The sequence below is a fragment of the Crinia signifera genome, chromosome 8 (genome assembly GCF_055691185.1).
Source record: "Crinia signifera chromosome 8, ASM5569118v1, whole genome shotgun sequence".
Classification (NCBI taxonomy): Eukaryota; Metazoa; Chordata; class Amphibia; order Anura; family Myobatrachidae; genus Crinia; species Crinia signifera.
In genome coordinates, this window is record NC_139224.1 from 68,717,086 (window position 1) to 68,731,998 (window position 14,913).

The 14,913-nt window shown below is 39.1% G+C and overlaps 23 non-coding genes and 4 pseudogenes across 23 annotated transcripts; all 27 read left to right on the forward strand.

The window, feature by feature from the left end:
- The first annotated feature begins 287 nt into the window (after nucleotides 1-287).
- LOC146027688 (5S ribosomal RNA) lies at nucleotides 288-406 on the forward strand. The gene has a single exon (XR_014455077.1). It is a non-coding gene; the product is annotated as a 5S ribosomal RNA (ribosomal RNA).
- A 345-nt stretch (nucleotides 407-751) lies between these two features.
- On the forward strand, nucleotides 752-870 carry LOC146028654 (5S ribosomal RNA; annotated as a pseudogene).
- A 345-nt stretch (nucleotides 871-1,215) lies between these two features.
- On the forward strand, nucleotides 1,216-1,334 carry LOC146027725 (5S ribosomal RNA). The gene has a single exon (XR_014455112.1). It is a non-coding gene; the product is annotated as a 5S ribosomal RNA (ribosomal RNA).
- Nucleotides 1,335-1,677: 343 nt separating this feature from the next.
- On the forward strand, nucleotides 1,678-1,796 carry LOC146035009 (5S ribosomal RNA). Its single transcript, XR_014460412.1, has one exon. It is a non-coding gene; the product is annotated as a 5S ribosomal RNA (ribosomal RNA).
- A 346-nt stretch (nucleotides 1,797-2,142) lies between these two features.
- On the forward strand, nucleotides 2,143-2,261 carry LOC146034875 (5S ribosomal RNA). Its single transcript, XR_014460278.1, has one exon. It is a non-coding gene; the product is annotated as a 5S ribosomal RNA (ribosomal RNA).
- A 345-nt stretch (nucleotides 2,262-2,606) lies between these two features.
- LOC146033536 (5S ribosomal RNA) lies at nucleotides 2,607-2,725 on the forward strand. Its single transcript, XR_014458945.1, has one exon. It is a non-coding gene; the product is annotated as a 5S ribosomal RNA (ribosomal RNA).
- A 345-nt stretch (nucleotides 2,726-3,070) lies between these two features.
- Nucleotides 3,071-3,189, forward strand: LOC146034373 (5S ribosomal RNA). Its single transcript, XR_014459780.1, has one exon. It is a non-coding gene; the product is annotated as a 5S ribosomal RNA (ribosomal RNA).
- A 345-nt stretch (nucleotides 3,190-3,534) lies between these two features.
- Nucleotides 3,535-3,653, forward strand: LOC146034876 (5S ribosomal RNA). Its single transcript, XR_014460279.1, has one exon. It is a non-coding gene; the product is annotated as a 5S ribosomal RNA (ribosomal RNA).
- Nucleotides 3,654-3,998: 345 nt separating this feature from the next.
- LOC146034440 (5S ribosomal RNA) lies at nucleotides 3,999-4,117 on the forward strand. Its single transcript, XR_014459847.1, has one exon. It is a non-coding gene; the product is annotated as a 5S ribosomal RNA (ribosomal RNA).
- A 345-nt stretch (nucleotides 4,118-4,462) lies between these two features.
- On the forward strand, nucleotides 4,463-4,581 carry LOC146033752 (5S ribosomal RNA). Its single transcript, XR_014459160.1, has one exon. It is a non-coding gene; the product is annotated as a 5S ribosomal RNA (ribosomal RNA).
- A 345-nt stretch (nucleotides 4,582-4,926) lies between these two features.
- Nucleotides 4,927-5,045, forward strand: LOC146032743 (5S ribosomal RNA). The gene has a single exon (XR_014458163.1). It is a non-coding gene; the product is annotated as a 5S ribosomal RNA (ribosomal RNA).
- A 345-nt stretch (nucleotides 5,046-5,390) lies between these two features.
- On the forward strand, nucleotides 5,391-5,509 carry LOC146027690 (5S ribosomal RNA). The gene has a single exon (XR_014455079.1). It is a non-coding gene; the product is annotated as a 5S ribosomal RNA (ribosomal RNA).
- A 345-nt stretch (nucleotides 5,510-5,854) lies between these two features.
- Nucleotides 5,855-5,973, forward strand: LOC146028655 (5S ribosomal RNA; annotated as a pseudogene).
- A 345-nt stretch (nucleotides 5,974-6,318) lies between these two features.
- Nucleotides 6,319-6,437, forward strand: LOC146027737 (5S ribosomal RNA). The gene has a single exon (XR_014455123.1). It is a non-coding gene; the product is annotated as a 5S ribosomal RNA (ribosomal RNA).
- A 343-nt stretch (nucleotides 6,438-6,780) lies between these two features.
- LOC146035010 (5S ribosomal RNA) lies at nucleotides 6,781-6,899 on the forward strand. Its single transcript, XR_014460413.1, has one exon. It is a non-coding gene; the product is annotated as a 5S ribosomal RNA (ribosomal RNA).
- Nucleotides 6,900-7,245: 346 nt separating this feature from the next.
- Nucleotides 7,246-7,364, forward strand: LOC146027750 (5S ribosomal RNA). Its single transcript, XR_014455136.1, has one exon. It is a non-coding gene; the product is annotated as a 5S ribosomal RNA (ribosomal RNA).
- A 343-nt stretch (nucleotides 7,365-7,707) lies between these two features.
- On the forward strand, nucleotides 7,708-7,826 carry LOC146035011 (5S ribosomal RNA). The gene has a single exon (XR_014460414.1). It is a non-coding gene; the product is annotated as a 5S ribosomal RNA (ribosomal RNA).
- A 346-nt stretch (nucleotides 7,827-8,172) lies between these two features.
- On the forward strand, nucleotides 8,173-8,291 carry LOC146034877 (5S ribosomal RNA). Its single transcript, XR_014460280.1, has one exon. It is a non-coding gene; the product is annotated as a 5S ribosomal RNA (ribosomal RNA).
- A 345-nt stretch (nucleotides 8,292-8,636) lies between these two features.
- Nucleotides 8,637-8,755, forward strand: LOC146033066 (5S ribosomal RNA). The gene has a single exon (XR_014458476.1). It is a non-coding gene; the product is annotated as a 5S ribosomal RNA (ribosomal RNA).
- A 345-nt stretch (nucleotides 8,756-9,100) lies between these two features.
- On the forward strand, nucleotides 9,101-9,219 carry LOC146032744 (5S ribosomal RNA). The gene has a single exon (XR_014458164.1). It is a non-coding gene; the product is annotated as a 5S ribosomal RNA (ribosomal RNA).
- A 345-nt stretch (nucleotides 9,220-9,564) lies between these two features.
- Nucleotides 9,565-9,683, forward strand: LOC146029119 (5S ribosomal RNA; annotated as a pseudogene).
- Nucleotides 9,684-10,028: 345 nt separating this feature from the next.
- On the forward strand, nucleotides 10,029-10,147 carry LOC146027651 (5S ribosomal RNA). The gene has a single exon (XR_014455041.1). It is a non-coding gene; the product is annotated as a 5S ribosomal RNA (ribosomal RNA).
- A 345-nt stretch (nucleotides 10,148-10,492) lies between these two features.
- LOC146034441 (5S ribosomal RNA) lies at nucleotides 10,493-10,611 on the forward strand. The gene has a single exon (XR_014459848.1). It is a non-coding gene; the product is annotated as a 5S ribosomal RNA (ribosomal RNA).
- Nucleotides 10,612-10,956: 345 nt separating this feature from the next.
- On the forward strand, nucleotides 10,957-11,075 carry LOC146032919 (5S ribosomal RNA). The gene has a single exon (XR_014458330.1). It is a non-coding gene; the product is annotated as a 5S ribosomal RNA (ribosomal RNA).
- Nucleotides 11,076-11,420: 345 nt separating this feature from the next.
- On the forward strand, nucleotides 11,421-11,539 carry LOC146029118 (5S ribosomal RNA; annotated as a pseudogene).
- Nucleotides 11,540-11,884: 345 nt separating this feature from the next.
- Nucleotides 11,885-12,003, forward strand: LOC146032745 (5S ribosomal RNA). The gene has a single exon (XR_014458165.1). It is a non-coding gene; the product is annotated as a 5S ribosomal RNA (ribosomal RNA).
- A 345-nt stretch (nucleotides 12,004-12,348) lies between these two features.
- Nucleotides 12,349-12,467, forward strand: LOC146027691 (5S ribosomal RNA). The gene has a single exon (XR_014455080.1). It is a non-coding gene; the product is annotated as a 5S ribosomal RNA (ribosomal RNA).
- Nucleotides 12,468-14,913: the final 2,446 nt, after the last annotated feature.

The window sequence follows — 14,913 nt, forward strand, 5'->3', positions numbered from 1 at the left end:
CTTTTTATTGCCAATACAGACATTTGGGAGAGGTCAAACAGACACAATAGCCATTACCTAAAGACTTACCACACTGTTTCGGCCAAATTCCAACTTCTTTTAGCAGCTAAATATTGTTGAGCCTCTTTAGTAGTTTAATTTGAGACCACCTGCTAATATTATGTCCTGTAGGTCTTTTTACATTGCCAACACATGATTTTTTTCAGTAAGCCAATACAGTTAGGAAACTTTTTTATTAGCTTACCTTTAGATAGAAGTAGAAGAGGGCAAAAAAGTGATGGCATCTCACCTACAGCCATACCACATTGGATACGCCCAATCTCGTCTGACTTTGGAAGCTAAGCAGTGTTGGGGCTGGTCAGTACTTGGGTGGGAGACCACATGGGAACACCAGGTGCTGTAGGTTTTTTCCCATTACTGGCAAATTGTTTTTATTCTCTAGCTATTTAAATTGGAAACTTTTTCTTTTTATTGCCAATACAGACATTTGAGAGAGGTGAAACAGACACAATAGCCATCACCTAAAGACTTACCACACTGTTTTGGCCCAATTCCAACTGCTTTTGGCAGCTAAACAGTGTTGAGCCTCATTAGTAGTTTAATTTGAGACCACCTGCTAATATTAGGTCCTGTAGGTCTTTTTACATTACCAACACATGATTTTTTTCAGTAAGCCAATAATGTTAGGAAACTTTTTTATTAGCTTACCTGGTTATAGAAGTAGAAGAGGGCAAAAAAGTGACTCTATCTCCCCTACAGCCATACCACATTGGATATGCCCAATCTTGTCTGATCTTGGAAGCTAAGCAGTATTGGGCCTGGTTAGTACTTGGGTGGGAGACCACATGGGAACACCACGTGCTGTAGGTTTTTTCCCATTACTGGCAAATTGTTTTTATTCTCTAGCTATTTAAATTGGAAACTTTTTCTTTTTATTGCCAATACAGACATCTGGGAGAGGTCAAACAGACACAATAGCCATCACCTAAAGACTTACCACACTGTTTCGGCCTAATTCCAACTGCTTTTGGCAGATAAACAGTGTTGAGCCTCTTTAGTAGTTTAATTTGAGACTACCTGCTACTATTATGTCCTGTAGGTCTTTTTACATTACCAACACATGATTTTTTTCAGTAAGCCAATACAGTTAGGAAACTTTTTTATTAGCTTACCTGGTTATAGAAGTAGAAGAGGGCAAAAAAGTGCCTGTATCTCACCTACAGCCATACCACATTGGATACGCCCAATCTCGTCTGATCTTGGAAGCTAAGCAGTGTTGGGCCTGGTTAGTACTTGGGTGGGAGACCACATGGGAACACCAGGTGCTGTAGGTTTTTTTCCCATTACTGGCAAATTTTTTTATTCTCTAGCTATTTAAATTGGAAACTTTTTCTTTTTATTGCCAATACAGACATTTGAGAGAGGTGAAACAGACACAATAGCCATCACCTAAAGACTTACCACAGTTTCGGCCCAATTCCAACTGCTTTTGGCAGCTAAACAGTGTTGAGCCTCTTTAGTAGTTTAATTTGAGACCACCTGCTAATATTATGTCCTGTAGGTCTTTTTACATTAGCAACACATGATTTTTTTCAGTAAGCCAATACAGTTAGGAAACTTTTTTATTAGCTTACCTGGTTATAGAAGTAGAAGAGGGCAAAAAAGTGCCTGTATCTCACCTACAGCCATACCACATTGGATACGCCCAATCTCCTCTGATCTTGGAAGCTAAGCAGTGTTGTGCCTGGTCAGTACTTGGGTGGGAGACCACATGGGAACATCAGGTGCTGTAGGTTTTTTCCTATTACTGGCAAATTGTTTTTATTCTCTAGCTATTTAAATTGGAAACTTTTTCTTTTTATTGCCAATACAGACATTTGAGAGAGGTGAAACTGACACAATAACCATCACCTAAAGACTTACCACACTGTTTCGGCCCAATTCCAACTGCTTTTTGGCAGCTAAACAGTGTTGAGCCTCATTAGTAGTTTAATTTGAGACCACCTGCTAATATTATGTCCTGTAGGTCTTTTTACATTACCAACACATGATTTTTTTCAGTAAGCCAATAATGTTAGGAAACTTTTTTATTAGCTTACCTGGTTATAGAAGTAGAAGAGGGCAAAAAAGTGACTGTATCTCACCTACAACCATACCACATTGGATACGCCCAATCTCGTCTGATCTTGGAAGCTAAGCAGTGTTGGGCCTGGTTAGTACTTGGGTGGGAGACCACATGGGAACACCAGGTGCTGTACGGTTTTTCCCATTACTGGCAAATTTTTTTTATTCTATAGCTATTTAAATTGGAAACTTTTTCTTTTTATTGCCAATACAGACATTTGAGAGAGGTGGAACAGACACAATAGCCATCACCTAAAGACTTACCACACTGTTTTGGCCCAATTCCAACTGCTTTTGGCAGCTAAACAGTGTTGAGCCTCATTAGTAGTTTAATTTGAGACCACCTGCTAATATTAGGTCCTGTAGGTCTTTTTACTTTACCAACACATGATTTTTTTCAGTAAGCCAATAATGTTAGGAAATTTTTTTATTAGCTTACCTGGTTATAGAAGTAGAAGAGGGCAAAAAAGTGACTCTATCTCACCTACAGCCATACCACATTGGATACGCCCAATCTCGTCTGATCTTGGAAGCTAAGCAGTGTTGGGCCTGGTTAGTACTTGGGTGGGAGACCACATGGGAACACCAGGTGCTGTACGGTTTTTCCCATTACTGGCAAATTTTTTTTATTCTATAGCTATTTAAATTGGAAACTTTTTCTTTTTATTGCCAATACAGACATTTGAGAGAGGTGGAACAGACACAATAGCCATCACCTAAAGACTTACCACACTGTTTTGGCCCAATTCCAACTGCTTTTGGCAGCTAAACAGTGTTGAGCCTCATTAGTAGTTTAATTTGAGACCACCTGCTAATATTATGTCCTGTAGGTCTTTTTACTTTACCAACACATGATTTTTTTCAGTAAGCCAATAATGTTAGGAAATTTTTTTATTAGCTTACCTGGTTATAGAAGTAGAAGAGGGCAAAAAAGTGACTCTATCTCACCTACAGCCATACCACATTGGATACGCCCAATCTCGTCTGATCTTGGAAGCTAAGCAGTGTTGGGCCTGGTTAGTACTTGGGTGGGAGACCACATGGGAACACCACGTGCTGCAGGTTTTTTCCCATTACTGGCAAATTGTTTTTATTCTCTAGCTATTTAAATTGGAAACTTTTTCTTTTTATTGCCAATACAGACATTTGGGAGAGGTCAAACAGACACAATAGCCATTACCTAAAGACTTACCACACTGTTTCGGCCAAATTCCAACTTCTTTTAGCAGCTAAATATTGTTGAGCCTCTTTAGTAGTTTAATTTGAGACCACCTGCTAATATTATGTCCTGTAGGTCTTTTTACATTACCAACACATGATTTTTTTCAGTAAGCCAATACAGTTAGGAAACTTTTTTATTAGCTTACCTGGTTATAGAAGTAGAAGAGGGCAAAAAAGTGACGGTATCTCACCTACAACCATACCACATTGGATACGCCCAATCTCGTCTGATCTTGGAAGCTAAGCAGTGTTGGGCCTGGTTAGTACTTGGGTGGGAGACCACATGGGAACACCAGGTGCTGTACGGTTTTTCCCATTACTGGCAAATTTTTTTTATTCTATAGCTATTTAAATTGGAAACTTTTTCTTTTTATTGCCAATACAGACATTTGAGAGAGGTGGAACAGACACAATAGCCATCACCTAAAGACTTACCACACTGTTTTGGCCCAATTCCAACTGCTTTTGGCAGCTAAACAGTGTTGAGCCTCATTAGTAGTTTAATTTGAGACCACCTGCTAATATTATGTCCTGTAGGTCTTTTTACTTTACCAACACATGATTTTTTTCAGTAAGCCAATAATGTTAGGAAACTTTTTTATTAGCTTACCTGGTTATAGAAGTAGAAGAGGGCAAAAAAGTGACTCTATCTCACCTACAGCCATACCACATTGGATACGCCCAATCTCGTCTGATCTTGGAAGCTAAGCAGTATTGGGCCTGGTTAGTACTTGGGTGGGAGACCACATGGGAACACCACGTGCTGTAGGTTTTTTCCCATTACTGGCAAATTGTTTTTATTCTCTAGCTATTTAAATTGGAAACTTTTTCTTTTTATTGCCAATACAGACATTTGGGAGAGGTCAAACAGACACAATAGCCATCACCTAAAGACTTACCACACTGTTTCGGCCAAATTCCAACTTCTTTTGGCAGCTAAATAGTGTTGAGCCTCTTTAGTAGTTTAATTTGAGACCACCTGCTAATATTATGTCCTGTAGGTCTTTTTACATTGCCAACACATGATTTTTTTCAGTAAGCCAATACAGTTAGGAAACTTTTTTATTAGCTTACCTGGTTATAGAAGTAGAAGAGGGCAAAAAAGTGCCTGTATCTCACCTACAGCCATACCACATTGGATATGCCCAATCTCCTCTGATCTTGGAAGCTAAGCAGTGTTGGGCCTGGTCAGTACTTGGGTGGGAGACCACATGGGAACATCAGGTGCTGTAGGTTTTTTCCCATTACTGGCAAATTGTTTTTATTCTCTAGCTATTTAAATTGGAAACTTTTTCTTTTTATTGCCAATACAGACATTTGAGAGAGGTGAAACTGACACAATAACCATCACCTAAAGACTTACCACACTGTTTCGGCCCAATTCCAACTGCTTTTGGCAGCTAAACAGTGTTGAGCCTCATTAGTAGTTTAATTTGAGACCACCTGCTAATATTATGTCCTGTAGGTCTTTTTACATTACCAACACATGATTTTTTTCAGTAAGCCAATAATGTTAGGAAACTTTTTTATTAGCTTACCTGGTTATAGAAGTAGAAGAGGGCAAAAAAGTGACTCTATCTCACCTACAGCCATACCACATTGGATACGCCCAATCTCGTCTGATCTTGGAAGCTAAGCAGTGTTGGGCCTGGTTAGTACTTGGGTGGGAGACCACATGGGAACACCACGTGCTGTAGGTTTTTTCCCATTACTGGCAAATTGTTTTTATTCTCTAGCTATTTAAATTGGAAACTTTTTCTTTTTATTGCCAATACAGACATTTGGGAGAGGTCAAACAGACACAATAGCCATCACCTAAAGACTTACCACACTGTTTCGGCCAAATTCCAACTTCTTTTGGCAGCTAAATAGTGTTGAGCCTCTTTAGTAGTTTAATTTGAGACCACCTGCTAATATTATGTCCTGTAGGTCTTTTTACATTGCCAACACATGATTTTTTTCAGTAAGCCAATACAGTTAGGAAACTTTTTTATTAGCTTACCTTTAGATAGAAGTAGAAGAGGGCAAAAAAGTGATGGCATCTCACCTACAGCCATACCACATTGGATACGCCCAATCTCGTCTGACTTTGGAAGCTAAGCAGTGTTGGGGCTGGTCAGTACTTGGGTGGGAGACCACATGGGAACACCAGGTGCTGTAGGTTTTTTCCCATTACTGGCAAATTGTTTTTATTCTCTAGCTATTTAAATTGGAAACTTTTTCTTTTTATTGCCAATACAGACATTTGAGAGAGGTGAAACAGACACAATAGCCATCACCTAAAGACTTACCACACTGTTTTGGCCCAATTCCAACTGCTTTTGGCAGCTAAACAGTGTTGAGCCTCATTAGTAGTTTAATTTGAGACCACCTGCTAATATTAGGTCCTGTAGGTCTTTTTACATTACCAACACATGATTTTTTTCAGTAAGCCAATAATGTTAGGAAACTTTTTTATTAGCTTACCTGGTTATAGAAGTAGAAGAGGGCAAAAAAGTGACTCTATCTCCCCTACAGCCATACCACATTGGATATGCCCAATCTTGTCTGATCTTGGAAGCTAAGCAGTATTGGGCCTGGTTAGTACTTGGGTGGGAGACCACATGGGAACACCACGTGCTGTAGGTTTTTTCCCATTACTGGCAAATTGTTTTTATTCTCTAGCTATTTAAATTGGAAACTTTTTCTTTTTATTGCCAATACAGACATCTGGGAGAGGTCAAACAGACACAATAGCCATCACCTAAAGACTTACCACACTGTTTCGGCCTAATTCCAACTGCTTTTGGCAGATAAACAGTGTTGAGCCTCTTTAGTAGTTTAATTTGAGACTACCTGCTACTATTATGTCCTGTAGGTCTTTTTACATTACCAACACATGATTTTTTTCAGTAAGCCAATACAGTTAGGAAACTTTTTTATTAGCTTACCTGGTTATAGAAGTAGAAGAGGGCAAAAAAGTGCCTGTATCTCACCTACAGCCATACCACATTGGATACGCCCAATCTCGTCTGATCTTGGAAGCTAAGCAGTGTTGGGCCTGGTTAGTACTTGGGTGGGAGACCACATGGGAACACCAGGTGCTGTAGGTTTTTTTCCCATTACTGGCAAATTTTTTTATTCTCTAGCTATTTAAATTGGAAACTTTTTCTTTTTATTGCCAATACAGACATTTGAGAGAGGTGAAACAGACACAATAGCCATCACCTAAAGACTTACCACAGTTTCGGCCCAATTCCAACTGCTTTTGGCAGCTAAACAGTGTTGAGCCTCTTTAGTAGTTTAATTTGAGACCACCTGCTAATATTATGTCCTGTAGGTCTTTTTACATTAGCAACACATGATTTTTTTCAGTAAGCCAATACAGTTAGGAAACTTTTTTATTAGCTTACCTGGTTATAGAAGTAGAAGAGGGCAAAAAAGTGCCTGTATCTCACCTACAGCCATACCACATTGGATACGCCCAATCTCCTCTGATCTTGGAAGCTAAGCAGTGTTGTGCCTGGTCAGTACTTGGGTGGGAGACCACATGGGAACATCAGGTGCTGTAGGTTTTTTCCCATTACTGGCAAATTGTTTTTATTCTCTAGCTATTTAAATTGGAAACTTTTTCTTTTTATTGCCAATACAGACATTTGAGAGAGGTGAAACTGACACAATAACCATCACCTAAAGACTTACCACACTGTTTCGGCCCAATTCCAACTGCTTTTTGGCAGCTAAACAGTGTTGAGCCTCATTAGTAGTTTAATTTGAGACCACCTGCTAATATTATGTCCTGTAGGTCTTTTTACATTACCAACACATGATTTTTTTCAGTAAGCCAATACAGTTAGGAAACTTTTTTATTAGCTTACCTGGTTATAGAAGTAGAAGAGGGCAAAAAAGTGCCTGTATCTCACCTACAGCCATACCACATTGGATACGCCCAATCTCGTCTGATCTTGGAAGCTAAGCAGTGTTGGGCCTGGTTAGTACTTGGGTGGGAGACCACATGGGAACACCAGGTGCTGTAGGTTTTTTTCCCATTACTGGCAAATTTTTTTATTCTCTAGCTATTTAAATTGGAAACTTTTTCTTTTTATTGCCAATACAGACATTTGAGAGAGGTGAAACAGACACAATAGCCATCACCTAAAGACTTACCACAGTTTCGGCCCAATTCCAACTGCTTTTGGCAGCTAAACAGTGTTGAGCCTCTTTAGTAGTTTAATTTGAGACCACCTGCTAATATTATGTCCTGTAGGTCTTTTTACATTAGCAACACATGATTTTTTTCAGTAAGCCAATACAGTTAGGAAACTTTTTTATTAGCTTACCTGGTTATAGAAGTAGAAGAGGGCAAAAAAGTGCCTGTATCTCACCTACAGCCATACCACATTGGATACGCCCAATCTCCTCTGATCTTGGAAGCTAAGCAGTGTTGTGCCTGGTCAGTACTTGGGTGGGAGACCACATGGGAACATCAGGTGCTGTAGGTTTTTTCCCATTACTGGCAAATTGTTTTTATTCTCTAGCTATTTAAATTGGAAACTTTTTCTTTTTATTGCCAATACAGACATTTGAGAGAGGTGAAACTGACACAATAACCATCACCTAAAGACTTACCACACTGTTTCGGCCCAATTCCAACTGCTTTTTGGCAGCTAAACAGTGTTGAGCCTCATTAGTAGTTTAATTTGAGACCACCTGCTAATATTATGTCCTGTAGGTCTTTTTACATTACCAACACATGATTTTTTTCAGTAAGCCAATAATGTTAGGAAACTTTTTTATTAGCTTACCTGGTTATAGAAGTAGAAGAGGGCAAAAAAGTGACTGTATCTCACCTACAACCATACCACATTGGATACGCCCAATCTCGTCTGATCTTGGAAGCTAAGCAGTGTTGGGCCTGGTTAGTACTTGGGTGGGAGACCACATGGGAACACCAGGTGCTGTACGGTTTTTCCCATTACTGGCAAATTTTTTTTATTCTATAGCTATTTAAATTGGAAACTTTTTCTTTTTATTGCCAATACAGACATTTGAGAGAGGTGAAACAGACACAATAGCCATCACCTAAAGACTTACCACACTGTTTTGGCCCAATTCCAACTGCTTTTGGCAGCTAAACAGTGTTGAGCCTCATTAGTAGTTTAATTTGAGACCACCTGCTAATATTATGTCCTGTAGGTCTTTTTACTTTACCAACACATGATTTTTTTCAGTAAGCCAATAATGTTAGGAAATTTTTTTATTAGCTTACCTGGTTATAGAAGTAGAAGAGGGCAAAAAAGTGACTCTATCTCACCTACAGCCATACCACATTGGATACGCCCAATCTCGTCTGATCTTGGAAGCTAAGCAGTGTTGGGCCTGGTTAGTACTTGGGTGGGAGACCACATGGGAACACCAGGTGCTGTATGGTTTTTCCCATTACTGGCAAATTTTTTTTATTCTATAGCTATTTAAATTGGAAACTTTTTCTTTTTATTGCCAATACAGACATTTGAGAGAGGTGGAACAGACACAATAGCCATCACCTAAAGACTTACCACACTGTTTTGGCCCAATTCCAACTGCTTTTGGCAGCTAAACAGTGTTGAGCCTCATTAGTAGTTTAATTTGAGACCACCTGCTAATATTATGTCCTGTAGGTCTTTTTACTTTACCAACACATGATTTTTTTCAGTAAGCCAATAATGTTAGGAAATTTTTTTATTAGCTTACCTGGTTATAGAAGTAGAAGAGGGCAAAAAAGTGACTCTATCTCACCTACAGCCATACCACATTGGATACGCCCAATCTCGTCTGATCTTGGAAGCTAAGCAGTGTTGGGCCTGGTTAGTACTTGGGTGGGAGACCACATGGGAACACCACGTGCTGTAGGTTTTTTCCCATTACTGGCAAATTGTTTTTATTCTCTAGCTATTTAAATTGGAAACTTTTTCTTTTTATTGCCAATACAGACATTTGGGAGAGGTCAAACAGACACAATAGCCATTACCTAAAGACTTACCACACTGTTTCGGCCAAATTCCAACTTCTTTTAGCAGCTAAATAGTGTTGAGCCTCTTTAGTAGTTTAATTTGAGACCACCTGCTAATATTATGTCCTGTAGGTCTTTTTACATTGCCAACACATGATTTTTTTCAGTAAGCCAATACAGTTAGGAAACTTTTTTATTAGCTTACCTTTAGATAGAAGTAGAAGAGGGCAAAAAAGTGATGGCATCTCACCGAAAGCCATACCACATTGGATACGCCCAATCTCGTCTGACTTTGGAAGCTAAGCAGTGTTGGGGCTGGTCAGTACTTGGGTGGGAGACCACATGGGAACACCAGGTGCTGTAGGTTTTTTCCCATTACTGGCAAATTGTTTTTATTCTCTAGCTATTTAAATTAGAAACTTTTTCTTTTTATTGCCAATACAGACATTTGAGAGAGGTGAAACAGACACAATAGCCATCACCTAAAGACTTACCACACTGTTTTGGCCCAATTCCAACTGCTTTTGGCAGCTAAACAGTGTTGAGCCTCATTAGTAGTTTAATTTGAGACCACCTGCTAATATTAGGTCCTGTAGGTCTTTTTACATTACCAACACATGATTTTTTTCAGTAAGCCAATAATGTTAGGAAACTTTTTTATTAGCTTACCTGGTTATAGAAGTAGAAGAGGGCAAAAAAGTGACGGTATCTCACCTACAACCATACCACATTGGATACGCCCAATCTCGTCTGATCTTGGAAGCTAAGCAGTGTTGGGCCTGGTTAGTACTTGGGTGGGAGACCACATGTGAACACCAGGTGCTGTACGGTTTTTCCCATTACTGGCAAATTTTTTTTATTCTATAGCTATTTAAATTGGAAACTTTTTCTTTTTATTGCCAATACAGACATTTGAGAGAGGTGGAACAGACACAATAGCCATCACCTAAAGACTTACCACACTGTTTTGGCCCAATTCCAACTGCTTTTGGCAGCTAAACAGTGTTGAGCCTCATTAGTAGTTTAATTTGAGACCACCTGCTAATATTATGTCCTGTAGATCTTTTTACTTTACCAACACATGATTTTTTTCAGTAAGCCAATAATGTTAGGAAACTTTTTTATTAGCTTACCTGGTTATAGAAGTAGAAGAGGGCAAAAAAGTGACTCTATCTCACCTACAGCCATACCACATTGGATACGCCCAATCTCGTCTGATCTTGGAAGCTAAGCAGTATTGGGCCTGGTTAGTACTTGGGTGGGAGACCACATGGGAACACCACGTGCTGTAGGTTTTTTCCCATTACTGGCAAATTGTTTTTATTCTCTAGCTATTTAAATTGGAAACTTTTTCTTTTTATTGCCAATACAGACATTTGGGAGAGGTCAAACAGACACAATAGCCATCACCTAAAGACTTACCACACTGTTTCGGCCAAATTCCAACTTCTTTTGGCAGCTAAATAGTGTTGAGCCTCTTTAGTAGTTTAATTTGAGACCACCTGCTAATATTATGTCCTGTAGGTCTTTTTACATTGCCAACACATGATTTTTTTCAGTAAGCCAATACAGTTAGGAAACTTTTTTATTAGCTTACCTGGTTATAGAAGTAGAAGAGGGCAAAAAAGTGCCTGTATCTCACCTACAGCCATACCACATTGGATACGCCCAATCTCCTCTGATCTTGGAAGCTAAGCAGTGTTGGGCCTGGTCAGTACTTGGGTGGGAGACCACATGGGAACATCAGGTGCTGTAGGTTTTTTCCCATTACTGGCAAATTGTTTTTATTCTCTAGCTATTTAAATTGGAAACTTTTTCTTTTTATTGCCAATACAGACATTTGAGAGAGGTGAAACTGACACAATAACCATCACCTAAAGACTTACCACACTGTTTTGGCCCAATTCCAACTGCTTTTGGCAGCTAAACAGTGTTGAGCCTCATTAGTAGTTTAATTTGAGACCACCTGCTAATATTATGTCCTGTAGGTCTTTTTACTTTACCAACACATGATTTTTTTCAGTAAGCCAATAATGTTAGGAAACTTTTTTATTAGCTTACCTGGTTATAGAAGTAGAAGAGGGCAAAAAAGTGACTGTATCTCACCTACAACCATACCACATTGGATACGCCCCATCTCGTCTGGTCTTGGAAGTTAAGCAGTGTTGGGCATGGTTAGTACTTGGGTGGGAGACCACATGGGAACACCAGGTGCTGTACGGTTTTTCCCATTACTGGCAAATTTTTTTTATTCTATAGCTATTTAAATTGGAAACTTTTTCTTTTTATTGCCAATACAGACATTTGAGAGAGGTGGAACAGACACAATAGCCATCACCTAAAGACTTACCACACTGTTTTGGCCCAATTCCAACTGCTTTTGGCAGCTAAACAGTGTTGAGCCTCATTAGTAGTTTAATTTGAGACCACCTGCTAATATTATGTCCTGTAGGTCTTTTTACTTTACCAACACATGATTTTTTTCAGTAAGCCAATAATGTTAGGAAACTTTTTTATTAGCTTACCTGGTTATAGAAGTAGAAGAGGGCAAAAAAGTGACTCTATCTCACCTACAGCCATACCACATTGGATACGCCCAATCTCGTCTGATCTTGGAAGCTAAGCAGTGTTGGGCCTGGTTAGTACTTGGGTGGGAGACCACATGGGAACACCACGTGCTGTAGGTTTTTTCCCATTACTGGCAAATTGTTTTTATTCTCTAGCTATTTAAATTGGAAACTTTTTCTTTTTATTGCCAATACAGACATTTGGGAGAGGTCAAACAGACACAATAGCCATCACCTAAAGACTTACCACACTGTTTCGGCCAAATTCCAACTTCTTTTGGCAGCTAAATAGTGTTGAGCCTCTTTAGTAGTTTAATTTGAGACCACCTGCTAATATTATGTCCTGTAGGTCTTTTTACATTGCCAACACATGATTTTTTTCAGTAAGCCAATACAGTTAGGAAACTTTTTTATTAGCTTACCTTTAGATAGAAGTAGAAGAGGGCAAAAAAGTGATGGCATCTCACCTACAGCCATACCACATTGGATACGCCCAATCTCGTCTGACTTTGGAAGCTAAGCAGTGTTGGGGCTGGTCAGTACTTGGGTGGGAGACCACATGGGAACACCAGGTGCTGTAGGTTTTTTCCCATTACTGGCAAATTGTTTTTATTCTCTAGCTATTTAAATTGGAAACTTTTTCTTTTTATTGCCAATACAGACATTTGAGAGAGGTGAAACAGACACAATAGCCATCACCTAAAGACTTACCACACTGTTTTGGCCCAATTCCAACTGCTTTTGGCAGCTAAACAGTGTTGAGCCTCATTAGTAGTTTAATTTGAGACCACCTGCTAATATTAGGTCCTGTAGGTCTTTTTACATTACCAACACATGATTTTTTTCAGTAAGCCAATAATGTTAGGAAACTTTTTTATTAGCTTACCTGGTTACCTTAAATATCCAGCAATTAGTACAACAAATGTATCATGCCGGTGTACTATGTTCGTGATTACTATACCCATTACTTCTACACATGTTCTCCCGGACTAATCAAAAACACCACGAGTTGTCATATAACAGTATTCTCCACATCATGTTACTCCACCAATTATTCAGACACTGTACACCTATTGGGACCCAATAGAGGGATGGATCAGCACAGTAAAATATCATCATACTGTTCCAATATTTCTTTATTCAATACCACAGACTCTCACAGACACGTTATTGTGTAGTATAATTTTGGTCACTTAATACTCTCACAACCAGCACCAACATCAAGGTCAAATCACTGTTGGCCTCATCAGCACCGTGGGTAAACTCATCTCAGTATAACACCTAACACTTTTTAATTATTTATTCAGAGCAATTGTCACAATTAAAAAACTTCTTTAGGAATTTCATTTCCAGGGTAATCAGTATTAATCCCTGTACATGCACAGCTAATTTAATAGGCATTGTCACCAGCACATTTTTTTATCTATCACTTTTATTTTATTTTTAGTGTGTCTCACCACTCATGTGTCATATTTTTTATTTTTTATTTTTTTATTTATTTATGCCTGAACATTCCACGCTCAGCAACAGCATAGTTTTCACTACACACACAGTTCACAACATGCACATAACATATCAGTGCATTTATGAATTTATAATAGGACCAAGTGGAGTCTTAATATAATTAGGGATGAACATGGTAAAATAATATATAACAAAATAATATATATAAACAAGCGACAACAGTACAGTGGCAGCATCACCATTTGTATTTATTAATTGCAGTTAACAAACCAGGTAACCTTAATTACCATATATTTAATAGTGACACATTGGTAATGTGTTACTTCTACCATGCAATAATTTGCAATAACATTGTACAATGTGTTGCCATATCTGTATAAAAATGATGCAATGTGACTTCTCTCACATTCTATGATGGATCAGACAAATCCTCCCCTATTCCCTGGGAAGCTCAAGCAACCAATGAGAATGCCAAAGTCCATTTGAATAGTGAAAAAACGGACTACCATTGGCTCCAAGCAAAATACGCCCATTTTAGACTGATCCCATAAATATCACCAATCCAGGGGGGGCCAGGTACTTAGGTGATAGCCTTGAAAAAGCTACTTAGTGAAATGCGCATTGGCAGCCCTCCTCTGTGAAATTGTAGCAATTTAGCCTGTTAAATTATGTAATGTCTGTTTGTCTCATGTAAAAATACCTCTGTTTAGTTAGCTCAGCAGCTCCTGTGCGAGTAGCGCTGAGGCGCAGCAGCACACGCCGGCCAAGGGGATTACATCCCTGGCAACAGGCATTAATAGGAGAGTGAGCGTCCTTGCCCACACTGGCGTATAGCCACAATCATTACTCGTGTACAGCAGCGCATAGTGTCATGTTCTGACAGCGCTAGCAGCACGTGTACACTCAGTGATCACTGTCAACAGTGAAGGAGATCCTGGCATAGAATCTAGTGTATACGATCTGACACAAGTTCCATTCACATATATATGTTATACTAACCCTTAATAGCGCATTGGTTATTTAAAACACAGAAGCGCAACACTAGTGGGGATACAATCTTAGGATTGCACAGTGTGTAGGGCAATCAGTGTTTGCACATTTATTGCGACATCTACCAGTAACTGTGCCTGTTAGAGAACTGTTTTGCTGTGCACATATAATCCATTTAAGCCTGTCAAATACGTCACTGGTATTGGCTTTCACTCTTGTATATGTGATATCAGAACTCGTTAATAGCGCATCAGAAAGCGTATGAGTTATCAAAACATAGAAGCACAGTGCGAGTGTTGATCCAATCTTAGGATTGCACAGTGTGTATGGCAATCAGTGATTGAAGACCCATCTTGGCAGTTAACAGTGACTCACTGTGTGCAGTACACCACTGGCATTTGCTTTCATTGATGTATATGTGATATATTAACTTGTCAACAGCGCATTGCAAAATGCAGTAGCTATTTTAGCACAAAAACACAATGCTAGTGTAGATCCAACTTGAGGATTGCATAGTGTGTATGACATCCAGCGATCACACATTCGTACTGGCAGCCTACCAGTGATCTTGCCCAA